General features: G+C 34.5%; 1 protein-coding gene across 3 annotated transcripts in view; it reads right to left on the bottom strand.

Annotated features, from left to right (window-relative positions):
- The window catches only part of RBM41 (RNA binding motif protein 41), a 70831-nt gene that overhangs the window by 13734 nt on the left and 37903 nt on the right, over window positions 1-19194 (bottom strand). The gene's annotated exons all lie outside the window — the stretch shown is intronic.

Below are 19194 nucleotides of genomic sequence, written 5' to 3'. Positions count from 1 at the left end.
TCAGGACTGGATTTCTTCACTGGGGAATTCTACCAAACATACAAAGAAGAACTTATATTGATTCTTCTCAAACTCTTCCAAAAGACTGAAGAGGAAGGAATACTACCAAAGTCATTCTATGAAGCCACTATTACTCTGATACCAAATCCAGACAAAAACACTACCAAAAAAGAAAATTACATTCATCTTTGATGAATATAGAGGCAAAAAATCCTCAACCAAATATTAGCAAACCAAATCCAACAACACATAAAAAAATATCATACACCATGATCAAGTAGGATTTATCCCAGGGTCATAAGGATGGTTCAACATATGTAAATCATTCAGTGTGATACATCACATCAGCAAAAGAAAAGATAAAACCCACATAATAATCTCAACAGATGCAGAAAAGCATTTGATAAAATTCAGCATTCATTCATGATAAAAAAAACTCTTTATCAAAGTGGGTCTAGAGAGAACATATCTCAACATAATACAGTAAGTCACCTACATACAAATGAGTTCTGTTCCAAGAGCACAATTATAAGTCCAATTTGCTCATAAGTCCAACAAAGTTAGCCCAGGTACCCAACTTAACACAACTGGCTATATAGTACTGTATTGTAATAGGTTTACAATACTTCTCACATAAATAATACATAAAAAACAAGCAGAAAAAATAAAGAAGATATCTTGAATATTACAATACATTACCTTGAAAAGTACAGTAGTACAGTACAACAGCTGGCATATAGGGGCTGGCATTGAGTGAACAGGCAAGAAGAGTTACTGACTGGAGGAGGGAGAGGAGCTGGGAGATGGTAGAGCTGAAGGATCATCAGAAATAGGAGATGGAGGGCAGGCTACAATTTCACTCCCACCTGACACTGATGATACCCACTTTCGCATCTTTGAGAGTTTGCAACTTGAAGGTTCACATGTAGGGGACTTACTGTAAAAGCTATTTATGACAAACCCACGGCCATTGCTCAATAGTGAAAAGCTGAAAGCCTTCCTACTAAAATCTGGAACAAGACAATGATGCCCACTCTTACCATTTCTATTCAACATAGTATTGGAAATTCTAGCCACAGCAATAAGACAAGAAAAAGAAATAAAAGGTACCCAAAAATGGAAGAGAAGAGGTAAAATTGCCATTATATACAGATGACATTATACTATATATAGAAAACCCTAAAGACTCCACACAAAATCTACTAGGCAAATTCAGCAAATTAGCAGGATATAAGAATTGATAAGCAAATTCAGCAAAGTAGCAGGATACAAGATTAACTTACAGAAACCTGTTGCATTTCTTTACACTAAAAATGAAACATCAGAAAGGGAAAATAGAAAAAAAATCCTTTTAAGACTGCATAAAAATAAAATACTTTGGAATAGAATTTGACCAAGGAAGTGAAAGACTTATATGCTGAAAACTGTAAAACACTGATAAAAGAACCAGAAGATGATTTTAAGAGATGGGAAGATACACCATACTCTTGGATTGGAACAATTAATATGGTTAAAATGGCCATACTACCCAAAGCAATCGACAGGTTTAATACATCCCTATCAAATTACCCATGACATTTTTCAGACTAGAACAAATAAGTCTAATATTTATGATGAACCAAAAAAGACCCAGAATTGGCAAAATAATCCTGAGGATAAAGAACAAAGCAGAAGTTATAACTACCCAAGTCTTCAGACAATTACAAAGCTACAGTAACAAAAAGAGTGGTACTGGCACAAAAACATACATATAGATCAACAGAACAGAATAGAGAGTCCAGAAATAAACCTACACACCTACAGTCAATTAATCTTCAATAAAAGAGGCAAGATATACAATGGAGAAAAAGACAGTCTCTTCAGCAAGTGGTGTTGGGAAAGTTTGACAGCCACATGTAAATCAATAAAGTTAGAATACTCCCTCACACCATACACACAAAAAACTCAAAATGGCTTGAAGATTTACATATAAGACAGGACACCATAAAACTCCTAGAAGAGAATATAGGCAAACATTCTCTGGCATAAAAAGTGCCATTGTTTTCTTAGGTCAGTCTCTGAAGGCAGTAGAAATACAAGCAAAAATAAACAACTGGAACCTAGTCAAACTTATAAGCTTTTGTACAGCAAAGGAAACCATAAACAAAACTAAAAGACAACCTACATACTGGGAGAAAATATTTGCAAAAGATGTGACTGAGAAAGGGTTAATTTAAAAAATATACAAACAGCTCATAAAACTCAATAACAAAAAGGCAAACAACCCAATCAAAAAGTGGGCAGAAGACCTAAGTACATATTTCACCAAAGAAGACATACAGATAGCCAATGAACACATGAAAAGATGTTCAACACTGCTAATTAGAGAAATGCAAATCAAAACTACAATATGGTATCATGTCACATTGGTCAGGTCAGGAAGACCTTCACCAAAAAGTCTACAAATAATAAATGCTGGAGTATGTGGAGAAAAGAAAATACTCTTACACTGTTGGTGGGAATGTAAATTGGTGTATATGAAGAACATTACAGAGGTTCCTTAAAAAACTAAAAGTAAAATTGCCATATGATCCAGCAATCCCACTCTTGGGCATACATCTGGAGAAAACTCTAATTCGAAAAGATACATGCACCTCAATGCTCATAGTAGTACTATATATAATAGCCAAGATATGGAAGCAATCTAAATATCCATGAACAGATGAATGGGAAGAAGATGTGGTATATATTAATATATACAATGGAATACTACTCAGCCATAAAAAATTAAATAATGCCATTTGTGGCTACATGGATGGAACAAGAGATTGTCATAGCAGGTAAGTAGGTCAGATAGAGAAAGACAAATATCATATGATACCACTTACATGTGGAATCTAAAATATGATACAAATCACAAAACAGAAATAGACTCACAGACATAGAAAACAAACTTATGGTTATCAAAGAGGAAAGGCAGGGAGGAAGGATAAACTAGAAGTTTGGGATTAGCAGGTAGAAACTACTATATATAAAACAGATAAACAACAAGATCCTACTGTACAGCACAGGAAACTATATTTGATATCTTGCAACAAACTATAATGGAAAAGAATCTAAAAATTATATATATATAAATATAAAAGTTCGGAGAAGGAAATGGCAACCCACTCCAGTACTCTTGCCTGGAAAATCCTATGGACAGAGGAGCCTGGTAGGCTGCAGTCCATGGGTTCGCTAAGGGTCAGACACGACTGAGCGACTTCACTTTCACTTTTCCCTTTCATGCATTGGAGAAGGAAATGGCAACCCACTCCAGTGTTCTTGCCTGGAGAATCCCAGGGACAGGGGAGCCTGGTGGGCTGCCGTCTGTGGGGTTGCAGAGTCGGACACGACTGAAGTGACTTAACAGCAAATATAAAAGTTATTTTATATTTATATATATAAAACTGAATCACTTTGCTGTACACCATAAACTAACACAACATTGTAAATTAACTATATTTCAGTAAAAAAAAATATTAAAAAGAAATTAATAAAGAGAGAAATAAATGGAAAGACATCCCATATTCATGGATTGGAAATATTAATACTGTAAAAATGTAATACTAATCAAAGCCATCTACAGATTCAATGCAATTCTTATCAAAATACCAATGATGATTTTTATGGAAATAAAAAGTATCCTAAATTCATATGAACCACAAGAGACCATGAATAGACAAAGTAATCTTGAGGAAGAAGAACAAAGTAGGATGTGTCATATATCCTGATTTCAAACTACAATAATCAAAACAGTAAGGTACTGGCATAAAAAAAAGTACACATTGACCAATAGACTAGAATAGAGGGCCTAGAAATTAACCACACATTTATGGTAAGCTGATCTTAGACAAGGAGGGCAAAAACACACAATGGGGAAAAAATAGTCTCTTTAATAAATGGTATTTGGAAAACTGGATATCCAGTACAAAAAAATGAAATTAGATGCTTCTCTTACACCATACACAAAACCCAACTCAAATATTAAATACTTAAAAATAAGATGTGACACTCTAAAACTCCTAGAAGCAAACAGAAAAATCTTCTTGACCATTGGCCTTGGCAATAATTTCTTAGATATATCAAAAGCACAGCCAACAAAAGCAAACACAGACAAGTGTCATTAACTCAAACTCACATGCGTAGCAAAGAAAACAATCAGTAAAGTTAAAAGGTGACGTACAAAATGGGAGAAAGTATTTTTCAAATCATATATCTAATAAAGGGTTAACATCTAATCTGTGTCTCTTTCTCCTGCATTTGCAGGCGGATTCTTTACCAATAGCACCACATGGGAAGCCCAAAATACATAAGGGACTTCTGAAACTCAAAAGTAAAAAAAAAAGATGTGCTGGTGAGGATGTGGAGAAATTTTAACCCTTATGTACTGCTGGTGGGAATGTTTAAGATGTTACAACCACAATGGAAAACAGTTGGAAGATCATTAAAAAATTTAAACTAGAACTCATATAATCCAGCAATCCCACTTTTGGCTATATATCTAAAAGGACTGGAGTCAAAATCTGGAAGAAAAATCTGCATTCCCATATTCACTACAACATTGTTTACAAAAACAAAGACATGTAAACAATCTAAATGTCCATGAAGAGATGAAGGGATAAAGGAAATATGATGTATAAATACAAAAGGGTAAAAGTGAAAAAATCTTGTCATTTGCTGCAACGTAGGTGAACTTGGAAGACCTGCTAAGTGAAATCAACCAGAAACAGAAGAACAAACACTACACGATCCCACTTATATCAGGAATCCAAAGCAGTCAAACCCATAGAAGTAGAGAGTAGACTCATGCTTACCAGGGGCTAGGAAGAGGGTTAACTGAGGAAGTCTTCATCAAAGGGTATATAGTTTTACATATGCAACATGAACAAATCCTATAGATCTATTGTATAGCATAGCATATATAGTTAACAATACTGTATTTGATAATTAAAATTTTGTTAAAAGGATAGATCTTATGTTAAATGTTCTCATCAAAAGAAAAACTGGAGGGAGGAAATTTCTGGAGGTGATGGTTAAGTTTAGGGCATTGCATTGGTGATTGTTTCATGGTGTATATGTACCTTCAAACCCAACAAAATGCACACATTAAATATGCATAGCTTTTTTATGTCAAACATACTTCAATTAAAAAGAAAAAACTTAACCAAGGAAGTGAAGGACTTATATACTGAAAACCACAACACACTGCTCAAAGAGATTAAAGACAACACAAATAAATGAAAAGATGTCTCATGTTCATGGACTGGAAGAATAAATTGTTGAAATGTACACACTATCCAAATTAGTTTACAGATTTAACGAAATTCCTATAAAAATCCCAATGGCATTTTTTGTAGAAATACAAAGACAACCCTAAGATTCATAAGGAACCAGAAGGGAACCCTAAGTAGCCAAGCAATCTTGAAAAGAAAGAACAAAACTGGGGAGGTCCTCACACTTCTTAATTTCAAAATATGTTACAAATCTACAGTAATCAAAACAGTATGAAACTGGCATAAAGATAGACATGTAGACTAACAGAAGAGAATATAAAGCCCAGAAATAAATTCACACATATACAGTCAACTGATTAATGGTGGTGGGGGGGTGCTGCGCAAGAATACACAGTGGGGAAAGGATAGTCCCTTCAACCAATAGTGTTGGGAAAAGTTGATATCCACATGCAAAAGTATAAAACTGGCCTCATTTATATCATACACAAAAATCAGCTCAAAGTGGATTAAAGATTTAAACATAAGGCCTGAAACTCTAAAACTTCTAGAAGATAGCATAGGGGGAAAACCTCATCATACTGGCCTTGGCAACAATTTCTTAGATATTACAGCAGAAGCACAGGTAACAAAAGCAAACGTAAAGTAGGACTATATCACTAAAACACTTCTGCACAGCAAAGGAAAACAATCTAAAGTGAAAAGACAACCTACAGAATGTGAGAAAATATTTGGAAACCATATATCTGATTAGAGGTTAGTATCTAAAATATATAATTAGCTACCAAAACTCCATAGCAAAAAGACAAATAACCTGAAAAAGTGGGCAAATGACATAAATAGGCATTTCTTCAAAGAACACATACATAAAATAAGTGCTGATGAGGATGTAGAGAAATTGGAATCTTTGTGCACTTTGGTAGGAATGGAAAATGGCGCAGCTGCTATAGAGAACAGTATGGAGGTTCCTTGAAGAATTAAAAATAGAACTACCATATGATTCAAGAATCCCACTTTCAATAATTACAATCAGAATTTTGAAGAGATATCTGAACTCACGTGTTTATTGCAGCACTGTTCACAATAGCCAAGAGGTGGAAGCAACCTAAATGTCCATCACAGATGAATGAATTAAAACAACAAATGTGGCATATATATACAATGGAATATGATTTGGCTAGAAAAAAGGAAGGAAATCTTGTAATATGCTACAACGTGGATGAGCTTTGAGGGCACTATGCTGAGATAAGCCAGTCACAGAAGAAAAAGTACTGCATAATTTCACTTTATATGGTATCTGTTGTAGTTAAACTCACTGAAGCAGAAAATAGAATAGTAGTTGCCAGAACTTGAGAGAATGAGGAAATGGGGAGTTGCTGTTCAATGGGTATAAAGTTCAGTCATGCAAGATGAAAAAGTTCTAGAGATATGCTGTAAAACATTGCGCCTATAGTTTACAACACTGTAATATACACTTGAAATACTGTTAAAGGTAGATCTCAGATTACATGTATTTTACTATACTGGAGGAGAAAGAGATACATTAACTAGCATAAGTTACTTATTTTATAACTTAAAAAAACTTGAGAAAAAATTCAGATAGGAGCAGCAAAAGCAAAGAGCTAGAAAACAGAGCCAGCTTAAATGACTTATCCATTGAAATGTATGAGTAAATATGTTGAATATTGCAATAAGCAGTAGACTCTATGTCACAAAGCCTTTACAAGCTGGATATTCACATATTTAGCATTTAACCTTACTCTTAAAGGCAAGGGCATAGAATAACTGACTTGTGATTAACTTAAGTAACTTCAGGTGATCTAGTTTTGACTCTGAAATACTCATTATAAAAGCATCATTAAATTAAATAACTATAAAAAGGGAGAGGTATGTGAAACATTGCAAGTTTCTCACCAAGTAGGAAAGATCCATACTAAGATTATTCCCTTTGATATGAACATTTTTAAAAAATCAAGAGGATATCTGGTCAAGATGGCTTGGTCACTTCTTGCATAGATGCATCTTCTCTGCTCCAAAAAATACATATATGCATGCATGCATGCATACATATAATATACATGGTTATATATGTATGTATATATCCACAACATACATACATATTCATATATACAAAGATACACACAAAGACAAAATTAGGCTCAAAAACAAGATAAATATTTCTGTGAAAGAGAAAAGCAGAAACTTCAAGTGACAATAGAGGATGAAACTCTTCCTGGTATCCCTCTGCAATTATTGCTTTATATTTTTTTAACTTTATATAAATGGTATTATACTGTATGCATTCTTCTGCATCTACCTGTATAAATATTTTTAAAAATAGACTTTATTTTTAAAAGTTTTAGATTTATAGAAAAATTGAGAGGATAGTACAAAGAATTCCCATACATCCCACATCCAGTTTCTCTTATAATTAACACTTTACACTATTACAGTACATTTCTTAAAATAAATAAATCAATATTGGTATATTATTATTAACTAAAGTCCTGTTTAGGACTCTCTGTGCTTCCTGGATTTGATTGACTATAATCTCTCCAAATATTTTATCAGACTCTTTTTCTTTTCTTCTTCTGGGACCCGTATAATTCAAATGTTGCTGCATTTAATGTTGTCCCAGAAGTCTCTGAGACTGTCTTCAATTATTTTCATTCTTTTTTCTTTATTCTGTTCCTTGGCAATTATTTCTACCATTCTATCTTCCAGCTCACTTATTTGATCTTCCTCAATCTGCTATTAATTCCTTCTAGTGTATTTTTAATTTCAGTTATTGCATTGTTCATCATTGTTTGTTCTTTAGTTCTTCTAGGTCCTTGTTAAATATTTCTTGTATTTTCTCCATTCTATTTCCAATATTTTGGATCACTTTTACTATCATTAGTCCAAATTCTTTTTCAGATAGATTGCCTATTTACTCTTTATTTATTTGGTCTTGCAGGTTTTTACCTTGCTCCTTTGTCTGCAACATATTTCTCTGTCTCCTCATTTTGTTTAACTTACTGTGTTTGAGGTCTCCTTTCCACAGGCTGCAGGGTCATAGTTCCTCTTGCTTCTGGTGTCTGCCCCAAGTGGGTGAGGTTGGTCCAGTGGTTTGGGTAGGCTTCCTAGTGGTGGGGGGAAACTGGTGCCTTTGTTCTGGTGGGTGAAGGTTGGATTTTGTCCCTCTGATGGGCAGGGCCATGTCAGGTGGTGTGCTTCAGGGTGTCTGTGAGCTTAGTATGACTTTAGGCAGCCTGTCTGATAATGGGTTCCTATCCTGCTAGTTGTTTGATGCTCAACATCACTCATTATTAGAGACATGCAAATCAAAACTACAGTGATATATCACCTCACACTGATCAGAATGACCATCATCAAAAAAATCTACAAACAATAAATGCTGGAGAGGGTGTGGAGAAAAACGAACCCTCTTGGACTGTTGGTAGGAATGTAAATTGATACAAACACTATGGAGAACAGTATGGAGGTTCCGTAAACAACTGAACACAGAACTATCATATGATCCAGCAATCCCACTACTGGGCACATACCCTGAGAAAACCATAATGCAAAAAGACACATGTACCCTCAGTGTTCACTGCAGCACTATTTACAATAGCCAGGACATGAAGGCACCCTAAATGCCCATTGACAGATAAATGGATACAAATGTGGTACTTAGCGATAAAAAGGAATGAAACTGGGTCATTTGTAGTGATGTGGATGGACCTAGAGTCTGTGATACAGAGTAAGTCAGAAAGAGAAAAACAAATATCGTATATTAATATATATGTATGGAATCTAGAAAGATGGTACAGATGAGCTTATTTTCAGGGCAGGAATAGAGATACAGATGTAGAGAATGGACATGTAGACACAGCAGAGGAAGGGGAAGGTAAGATGAATTGGGAGAGTTGGACTGACATATACACACTATGTGTAAAACAGATAGCTAGTGGGAGGCTGCTGTATAACACAGGAAGCTCAGCCCAGTGTTCTGTGATGACCTAGAAGGGCGGGATGGGGTTTGAGGTGGGAGGGAAGCTCAACAGGAATGGGATACATATGTACTTACAGCTGATTCATGTTGTATAGCAGAAATCAACACAACATTGTAAAGCAATTATACTCCAAAAAAACCACAAAACAACCCCAAAACCCACAAAAAAATAAAGCCCATAGCTTATTTAGATTTCCTTAGTTTTTCTCTAACATCCTTTTTGTGTTCCAGGATTCCATCCAGGATATCATAGTACATTAAGTTTTCATATGTCTTTAGTCTCCTCTTTGCTGTGGCAGTTTCTCAAACTTTTCTTGTTTTTAATGATCTTGACATTTTTGAGAAGTACTGGTCAGATATTTTATAGGATGCTCCACTACTAGAATTTTTCTGCTGTTTTCTCATGGTTATATTGTGGTTATGGATTACTAGAAGGAAGATTATAGAGGAAAAAGAAGCAATTCTGATCACATTATATCAAGCATACATACGTATATCAACATGATTTATGACTGATCTTTGCTTTGATTGCCTAACTGAGGCAGTGATTGTTAGGTTTCTACATTGTAACATAATTTTTTTCCTGTATTTCCATACTGTACTCTTTGGAAAGAAGTCACTAAGAGTAGCTGAAAATTAAGTGGTTGGGAGTTATGCTTCCTTTCCTTGAGGCAGAGCATCTACTAGTACATAAACTATTTTTTTAATTAATTAATTTATTTTAATTGGAGGCTAATTACAATTTTGTGGTGCTTTTTGCCATACATTGACATGAATCAGCCACTGGTGTACACGTGTCTGCCCATCCCAAACCCCCCTCCTCCCTCCCACCTTCCTCTCCATCTCACCCCTCTGGGTTGTCCCAGTGCATCAGCTTTGAGTGCCCTGTTTCATGCATCAAACTTGGACTGGTGATCTATTTCACACATAGTAATATACATGTTTCAATGCTATTCTCTCAAATCATCTCACCCTCGCCATCTCCCATAGAATCCAAAAGTCTGTTCTTTATATCTGTGTCTCTTTTGCTCTCTTGCATATAGGGTCATTGTTACCATCTTTCTAAATTCTATATATATTTGTTAATATACTGTATTGGTGCTTTTCTTTCTGACTTAGTTCACTTTTTATAATGGGCTCCAGTTTCATCCACCTTATTAGAACTGACTCAAATGCATTCTTTTTAATAGCTCAGTAATATTCCATTGCATATATATACCACAACTTTCTTATTCATTTGTTTGCCAATGGACATCTAGGTTGCTTCCAATTCTTCTTCATGTGATATTTATCTCCTCTCCCTCATTTATTGATTCACTCAATGATTTTATTATCAGTATTGACTCACAGATATCCTATACTTTGGGTTATAATCCAATATTAATGTACTTAGTTTGTTGCACTAATTGTTCCATATTTAGTTATTGGAAACTCTCAGTTGGCTCCTGTGTGCCCTTGACATATCCCCAACAATATTTTTATGTTATTTTAAGCACTTCCTTACTTTCTTGCACTACAACATGCTCAGCATCTTTTCTCCCATTCCTTCATTGAGGTTGTGTTATATATTTGTAATAGTTAAATTCTTGTCACAGTCTGCATCTTTCCAGGGGTTACTCAATCTCCTTAATGATTTTTTAAAAAATATTTATATTAAGGGTCATTCTTTATGCTGTACAGTTTCATGGGTTTTGACAAATGCATTTCTCACATCCACTATTATACTATCATACAAAAAATTTATACTGCCGTAAAAATCCTCTGTGTTCACCAATTCCTCTCTTCTCCACTCCTCCTGAAGTCCTGGCAACCATCGTTTACTGTTCCTACAGTCTTGTGCTTTTCAGAATGTCATATAATTGAAATCATACAATATGTAGTCTTTTCAAACTGGCTTCCTTCACTTATTAATAAGCATTTATAGTCCCTCTATGTTTTTTTGTGACTTGGCAGATTATTTCTTTTTATTGCTGAATTATGTCCCATTGTATAGATGTAGCACAGATGAGTGTATCCACTCACCTATTGAAGGACACCTTGATTGCTTCCAGTTTCTGGTAATTATGAATAAAACTGCTGTTAACAGTCACATGCTAGTTTCTGTATGAATGTAAGTTTTTAAATCAATTGAGTAAATAACGAGGAACTCCATTACTGGATTGTATGGCAAAGCATGTTTAACTTGGTAAGATACTGGCAAACTATCTTCCAAAGAGGTTGTGCCATTTTGCATAAGAGCAATGAATAAAAGTTCCTGTTGTTTAGCATCCTCAATAGTATTTGGTATTGTCAATTTTAGCCATTCTAATAGGTGTGAAATGGCATCTCATTATTATTCTATTTTGCAGTTTCCAGGTGACAAATGATGTTGAGCTTCTTTTCATATGCCTATTTGGCAGTATATAACTTCTCTGGTGAGGTGTCTGTTCCTTTGCTCATTTTTAAATTGGGTAGTTTGTGTTACTACTGTTGAGTGTTAGGAGTTACTTGTTGTATTTTGGATACAAGTACTTTAATGAGACATGTGTTTTGCAAATATTTTCTTCCAGTCTGTGGCTTGTCTTTTGATTCTCTTAAAAGCATCTTTCATAGAGCAAAGTTTACAATTTTAATAAACTAGGATTTATCAATTTTTTGTCTCATAAATAATGCTTTTGGTGTTGTACCTATAAATACATCACCAAACACAATGTCACTTAAATTTTCTGTTTTCTTCTAGAAGATTCATAATATTATGTTTTACATTTAAATCTATAATCTATTCTGAGTTAATTTTTTGAAAAATGTAAAATCTGTGTCTAGATTCTTTTTTTTTGCATGTGGATATCCAGTTGTTCTAACAAAATTTGTTGAAAAGATTATCCTTTCTCCATTGAGTTGCCTTTGCTCCCTTATCAAAGATCAGTTCACTATATTTGTGAAAGTTTATTCCTGGAGTCTTTATTTTACTCAATTTATTTTGTTTTCAACCAGCATCGAACTACTTGATTATAGTTAGTCTTTTTTTTTTAATTAGTTTATTTATTTATTTTTTAACTTTACAATAAAGTTAGGTAACATCAGTCGTTCAACTTTGTTCTTCTTCTTCAGTATTGTGTTGACTATTCTGGATATTTTCTCTTTCCATATAAACTTAGAATTAGTGTGTCTATATCCACATAATAGGTTGCTGTGATTTTGTTGGGACTGTGTCTTCCAATCTATGAACAGAGGATATCTCTGCATTTATTTATGTCTTTAATTTTTCACCAGGGTTTTATATTTTTCTGCATATAGATCCTACACATACTTTGTTAGATTTGTACCTTAGTATTTCACTATTTTGTGTTGCTATTATAAAGGGTGTTGAGCTTTTTATTTCAATTTTAATGGTTCATTTCTTGGTATACAGGAAAGCAATTGATTTTCACATACAAATCTTATATCCTCCAACTTTCATATACTCCTTAGTTCCAGTAATTGTTTCATGTTCTTATTGATGGATTGGAATTTTCTACAAAGACATACATGTCACCTGTTAACAAAGGTAGTTTTATTTTTTCCTTCCCAATCTGTGTGCTTTTTAATTTTTGTTCCTTCTCTTTTTACACTAGCTAGAATTTCCAGTACAGAGATGAAAAAAAACTGAAAGAGGGGACATACTTGTCTTGTTTCTGATCAAAGGGGAAAACACCCAGGCTTTCACCATTAAGTATGATGTTAGCTGTAGGGTTTTGCTGATATACTTTACCAAGTTGAAAACGTTCCCCTGTATTCCTAGTTTGCTGAGAGCTGGCGTCATTAATGGGTATTTGTATTTTGTCAAATGCCTTTTCTACATCAACTGAAATAATATTTTTCTTCTTTAGTCTGTTGGTGTGGTGGATTACATTAATTGATTTTCAAAAGTTGAATCAGTCTTGGATATCTGGAAGAAATCCCATTTAATAGTGATATACAATTCTTCTGATACATTGTTGGATTCGATTTCCTAATATTTCATTTTTTAATCAAAATACTTTGATTTTCCTAATACAATAGTCCCCCTTTATCCAGTTTCAATTTTTGTGGTTTCAGTTACCAAGGTCAACTGTGGTCTGAAAATATTAAATGGAAAATTCCAGAAATAAACAATACATGTTTTAAACTGTACACCATTCTGAGTAGTATGATGAAATCTTGTACCATCCCACTCTATCCTGCTCTGTTCCACCCAGGACATGAATCATGCCTTTGTTCAGCATATCCACCCTGTATGCCCCATTAAGTAGCCATCTTGGTTATCAGATCAACCATCACAGTATTACAGTGCTTATGTTTAAGTAACCTTTCAGTTAATAATGGCCACAATGCTCAAGAGTAGTGATGCTGGCAATTTGGATATTCCATAAATTAAAATTTTTCATAGGTAGGTATTGTTGTTCAGTCACTCAGTCAACTCTGACTTGTCATGACCTCATGGACTACAGCACACCAGGCTTCCCTATCCTTCACCATCTCTGGGAGTTTGCTCAAACTCATGTCCATTGAGTCAATGATGCCATCTAACCATCTCATCTTCTGTTGCCCCCTTCTCCTCAGGCCCTCAATCTTTCCCAGCTTCAGGGTCTTTTCCAATGAATTGCCTCTTCACATTAAATGACCAAAGTATTAGAGCTTCAGCATCAGTCCCTCCAATGAATATTTAGGGTTGATTTCCTTTAGGATTGACTGGTTTTATCTCCTTGCAGTCCAAGGGACTCTCAAGAGTATTCTCTAGCACCACATTTCGAAAGCATCAATTCTTTGATACTCGGCCATCTTTATGGTCCAACTCTCACATCCGTATATAACAAAAAAGCAAAAACAAAACTAAGTTTCAGTACAATCTGTGGTTTCAAGCATCCACTGGGGGTCTTGGAATGTATCTCCTGCAGATAATAGGGGACTACTCTATTTAGGACTTTTGCATTTTTGCTCAAGAGAGATATCGGTTCACGGTCCTTCTTTACTGTAATGTCTTTATCTATCTGATTTTGGTATTAATCTAAGGCTGGTTTCAAAGTCAGTAAGAAAGTGTTTCTTTTGTTTCTATTTTCTGGAAAAGGCTGTAGAGAATGGATATTTTCTGCTCTCTTTTAGTGTACCAATTATATCTTTTTATAACTTTTAGTAAAATACCTTAGAGTTTGCAATATATCTAAGTCCACTACCACATAATATGATACCACTTGACAGATAGTGGAGATACCCTGTAACAGTTATACATACCAAATACAATTCCTTCTTTCTATCCTTCATTCTATCATTCCTGCCATCCATTACACTTATTCATATCCTCTAATTACCTATCATGTTGCTATTACTACTTGGAACAGTTATCTTTCAGATCATTTAAAATAGGAAATTAAAAATTCTACTTCACCTTCATGTATCCCTTCTCCTACACTCTTCCTTTCTTTATAGAGATCTTATTTTCTGACATATATAACTTTTCCTTCTCTCTGGAGAACTTTTAAACAGAAATATCTCTTGTAAGGCAGGTTTCCTGGTGACAAGTTCCCTCAGTTTTTGTTTGATAGCCTTTACTTTTCCTCCACTTTTGAATGACTGTTTTTCCTGGATACTGAATTATAGGTAGGTATTTTTCCCTTTCATCACTTTAAATATTTTACTCCACTCTCTTCTTGCTTGCATGATTTCTGAGGAGAAATCCAATGTAATTATTATCTTTATTTCTCTATCGGTAAAGAGTTTTTCTCTGGCTGTTTCCAAGATTTTTCTCTTGGTCTTCAGTTTTCTGTGTTTGAACATGATATGCTTAGGTGGGTTTTTTTGTTGTTTTTTTTTTGGTATTTATCCTACTTTGTGTTCTTTGCTTGGATCCTGGATCTGTAATGCAGTGTCTATCATTAATTTTGGAAAATTCTCAGTCATTCTTACTTCAAATATTTCTTTTTTTTCCCCTTCTGCTTCTTTCTTCTTCCACTATTCCAATAATGTGCATGGTACACCTTTTGAAATTGTCCTTGGATATTCTGTTACATTTTTAAAGTCTTTTAATCTTTGCATTTCAGTTTGGAAAGTTTCTATTGATGTGTCTTCAAGCTACTAACTCAATCTTTCCTCATCTGTATCCAGTCTGCTGACGAGCCTATTAAAGGCATTGTTTTTTTTGGCCTTGCCACATGGTTTACAGAATCTCAGTTCCCTGATCAGGGATTGAACCTGGCAATGAAAGCCCAGAATCCTAACCACTAGGTCACAGGGAACTCCCAAAGACATCATTTCTGTTACACTGTTTTTGATTTCTTACATCTCTTTCTAGAGTTTCTATCTGTCTGCTTAAATTATCCATTTGTTCTTGCATGTTGTAAACTATTTGTCAGACTCATTAGCATACTAGTTATAGCTATTTTTAAAAAACCTGTGTGATACCTGAGCTTGGTTCTGATGTTGGTTTTGTCTCTTGAGACTGTGGTTTATCTTTTGGTAAGCCATATCATTTATCTTTTGTTGAAAGGAAAAAATCATTTCTTTTTTGTTACATTATATGTAACACAGTAGAAACTAAGATAAACAGGCCCTTCATGTGAGGTTTTATGTTAATCTGGCTAGAAGTTGGGCTGTGTTTAATGTTTCCTTTAGCTGTAGGTGTCAGAGGTTTTTCAGTTTCCTCTAATATCCTTGTTTTTGTCTCCCTTGTTTTGAGTTTCCCTAAAAACATTTTAGAGTCTGAGCCTTGCAGGTTCTTCAGCTATAATTCATAGTTATCATACTGAAGCCCTGTTGATGTGGTAGTAAGGCACAGGGTATGGGAAAACATTCTGCATCTTATAATTAAGTCTCAGGCATTTACTGTGCCCATGTATCCAGCCTGTAACCTTCACAAGTATTTCACAGCTTTTATTCTCTTTCTCATAGATGACACAGTAAGACTAGAGGGGCCTGGAGTTCAATAATTTCCCTTCTCCCACACTAGAAAAGGCTTTGGTTAAGTTGTTTTACTTGCTGGATTGCTCTTTGTTAGGTAGAAGCTCTGGATGTATTTCAAGTTGATTCCTTTTCCTATCAACATGCCAGAAACAGAAGACTTATTCTTGGCTCTTTACATTGAGAACCCAGTGGTGTTCCTGGAGGTAAAAGTCATGAAAATGTGGGGGCCCCCTTAGACTGTGGCCAACAGAAGTTTATTACTCAAACACTAATCTATACTCTGTTTCCTGCAATTTGTAAAACTTACCACTTAAGTGTTCCTACCAATTTATGGCTCAGTGCTTTCTGCTTCTGATAAGCAGATCTGGGAAGTGATTCTTTGTAATTGCCTGTCTCTCCAGATTTCATGGTTGCAGTTTGCTCTCTGACTTCAAATCTCTGATGAATCCAAGAAAAGTCATTGATTTTTTAGCCTGTTCAGCTGTTATTCCTGTTGTAAGACAGTAGTGATGACTTCTAAGCAGTTTACATGTTGGCACTGAAACCCAAAGTCTCAAACAAAATGTTTTTCATTCAACATTGTTTCACCCATGTTGATACCTGTAGTTCTATTTCGTTCATTTTTTCTTCCATATCATATTCTATTTTATGAATTCACCATGCTTTATCCATTCTCCTGCTTATGAACATGTATGTTGTTCACAATCAATGCTACTATAAGCATCCTTATAACATCTCCTAATGTGTATGTTTAAAAGTTTCCCTAGGATAGATACCAAGAAGTGGGATTACTGACCTACAGTGTTGAGCATCTTTCATTTTACTGAGTATTGCCACAATGTTTTTGAAAGTGGTTATACTCATTTATATTCACCCAGCAGTATATTAAAGAATTCTTACTGTTCCATACATTCACCAGTACTTGGCATTGTCAGGTCTTTAAATGTATGCCAAATGCAAAAAGGTATTATATGATATTAAATGGTATCTTATTGTAGTTTTATTTTGCATTTCTTTGATTACTAATGAGACTTTATATGTTAACTGGTCGTTCGTGTTTTCTCCCCTATGAACTGCCTGTTCATATCTTCTGGCTATTTTTATTGGATTGCATGTCTCTTTCTTATTGATTTATAGGGAAAGATTTCCTTCAAATATCTCAAAAAGCACAAACCATCAAATAAAATACTGATGATTTAATTATGTCAAAATGAAAGACTTCTGCTTAACAAGACATCAGAAACAATGTTAAAAATACAAGCTACTCACCTGGTGCATCAAGGGTTTGTGTCTAGAATTCTAAAATAAAATCTATAGGTAATACTAAAACCTAAATAATCAAAACCTATAAATACTATTAAAAACTAAATAAATAATGGGAAAGAAACAGAACAAGCAATTCACAGACGGTTCCTGAAAGGCTAATGAATGTATGAATACATGCATAACTTCATTGGAAATCAGGAACATTGAAATTAAAACCATGAGATACCTTTCAAATACATTAGACTGGCCAAAATAAAAAGTCAAATATTTTAAAGTCTTAGAAAAGATGTGAAAGAGATTTCTTAAACTCTGCTCATGGAGGTGAAAATATACATATCCTATATTAGAGTAATTCCACTCCTAGATATATAATCTAGAACAGTGATTCTTAAAACATCACTCAGACCAGCAGCACCGTCAGTATCTCCTGGGAACTTGGAAATGCAAATTCTCAGGTCCTACTCCAGATGTATAGAACAAAAAATTCTAGGGGCAGAACCCAGCAATATGTGTTTTAACAAGCCTTCCAGAGATTCTGGTACATGCTAACTTTGAGAATCACTGCAATAGAGCAATGTTTTTCTGGTCTTTTTGACTGAGATCTGTAGGAAGAAATGCATTTTATATTCTGGCCCACACACATATCACACACAAAAGCACAATAAACAAAAGCTTCAAAAAACAATAATTATCCTTACTACTCTATAGAATGCACTTTGATATTTTCTATTTCTTTAAAAAATTGCTGCTTGTGACCTACTAATAGTAATCTAAAGTTTGAAAAACTGTCCTAGAGAAACTCCTGTACATGTGCAACAGGAGATGTGTACAATAGTACTTGTTGCAGAACTGTTTATAATGGAAAAAAAAGAAAAGAAAAAATCTTCAGGAGAATGGATAAATGAATTATAGTATCTTTCTACAATGGAATACTATACAGTTCCTTATATCTTTAGAAATAAATTTAAAAAACATGTATATTGAGTCAAAAAGCAAGCTGTAGAAGGATATGTAGAGTATGATATCATCTATATAGTTTAAAAATATATAAAATTACATGTTATTTATGAATATACAGATTTATAGTAAAAGTATAAAACATGCGTGGGAATGATAAATGGCAAACACAGGATGGTGGTTACCACTGGAAAAGAGAAAGGGGAATGGGAGTGGTGAGGGAATACATGAAAGTTTCCAGGTGTCTCTGTAAGGCCTTATTTTTAAAAATCAACCAAATATGGAAACTGTTAAGAATTGATAGGGAATTCCCCGGCAATCCAGTGGTTAGAGTTCCTCACTCTCCCTGCCAAGGGCCTGGGTTCAATCCCGGTCAGAGAACTAAGATCCCACAAGTCATGTGGCGCGGCCAAGGGGAAAAAAAAAGGCAAGAATTGGTAAAGAGAGTTGGTTAGGTACAAAAATTCTTACTATATTACTCTCTGTAACTTTTCATAATTAGTAATTTTCATAATAAAGATAAATAAAAATCCAGCTACCCTTGAACATCAAGAATATATTAGAAATGTAATCACTCAAAGGAAACTGCTTAATAATCCTCATTGACAACACCTTTTTAAAAATTTAGGGACAGCCAGAAGCTAACATTATTTTTCTGGTTTCGTTTTTTAAATTGAACACAAGTATATGCTCCAGGGGCTTGTGTTGCTTTTTTGAGTGACATGATAATGAAATTTTCAATTCTGGATGTAACACATACCATGAATGTGACATAATGATCTGATCAACAAAACGAGGATTATTTACAACTTTTCTTAGATATTCGCC

This window comes from Giraffa tippelskirchi, chromosome X (genome assembly GCF_054371585.1).
Source record: "Giraffa tippelskirchi isolate mGirTip1 chromosome X, T2T-mGirTip1v1.2.pri, whole genome shotgun sequence".
NCBI lineage: Eukaryota > Metazoa > Chordata > Mammalia > Artiodactyla > Giraffidae > Giraffa > Giraffa tippelskirchi.
The sequence above is the reverse complement of the archived record's forward strand: the minus strand, read 5'-3'. Positions and strand labels throughout refer to the sequence as shown.